Consider the following 1,379-nt stretch of genomic DNA (forward strand, 5'->3'; position numbering starts at 1 on the left):
GAACTCCTGGCCTCAAGTGATCAGCCTGCCTCAGCCTCCCAAAGCGCTGGGATGACAGGGTGAGCCACTGCGCCTGGCCGAATGTAGAGGTTTTGGTTCAAGGATATTCTACCTAGAAATTTGGCAGTGAACAGATTTATGAGAGACACGGATGGTAGCTTTTAAATAGATGGTGTGTTTGTTTTATATATATTTTTTAAAAAGGAGCTCTGTGCATCTAGAAGGCAGAAAGAGAGGAGTCAATGCATATAGAAAGAGACTGAGATGCTGGAAATACAGAAATAATGGTAGAATGAGAATGAAGATAAAACCAAGAGTACAAAGTTAAACTTGTTGGAAAGGAAAGAAGTGCTACTTAATTTTCTTAAACTGAGGGAAAGAAATTGAAGATAATTTTATTGATTCCTAGAGTAGCAACATCAACATCACTGGGAACATGTGATAATACAAATTCAGGGGCTTCGCCTCTACTGAATTGGAAACAGGAAGGGGTGCCCGGCAATCTGCTTTAACAAGCCCTCCAGGTGATTTTGATTCTTGCTAAAGTAGGTATTTTGAGGCGAAAGAGAAGAGAAGATATGCGCAGGCTTGATAGTCTAGAAATATTTTCTATTGCATAGCAAGGGTTGGTAACTGGAAGAGAGTGGAAAACATTTGCTATACAAATTTAAAAGCCTTAAATTTTGTTTATTAGGAATGGGAGGCTTTTCATTAATTGATAGTGAAAGGGAGATGTTTGTAAGTTGCTTACTTTTAAAATCTCAAATATTTAGTACAGCTTTAAAAGATTTTGAGATGTCCTTGGGTGCCCTAGAGTTCACTAATTTTAATTATTTATAACTTTTGTGAAGAAAACAAAAGTTTTTCCAGCTACATGGTCTGTTAAAATAAAAATTAAATGGCTCAGACTAAGAAGATGTGGAAGAAATTATAGGGCCAGACTCATTTTCAGATACTCAAAACAAATGATCAGTTGCCAAGTAATCAAGTACCTTTTTTACATTCTCTCACCTCATCCATTCTTTATACATTTAATTATGTGCATATGTGCTTTTTAGATCCCATACCTATATAATTATCTTTAATTTTTAGTTTAATTTGCATAGGAAATGAATAACTGGATACATTAAAATTTTTTTGTTTTGATTGTGAATTTATACTGCAAGTATTTTTCAAAATACTTACAATGTACTTTAGCTGTGGTGCTCAACTTAGGATGTATTTGGAGCCCCTAAAAGATAAAATCTGATAAATATACTCCTTTTAAAGCAAAAGCCATTTGGAATAGCACATATCCATAATACCCTTTTAAAAGACTGAAAAAATTAAGGGAATTTCCAATCCCTTCACCTTCATGTGAAAAGGTGAAAGAAAGATTT

This window comes from Hylobates moloch, unplaced genomic scaffold (genome assembly GCF_009828535.3).
Source record: "Hylobates moloch isolate HMO894 unplaced genomic scaffold, HMol_V3 SCAFFOLD_2, whole genome shotgun sequence".
Classification (NCBI taxonomy): Eukaryota; Metazoa; Chordata; class Mammalia; order Primates; family Hylobatidae; genus Hylobates; species Hylobates moloch.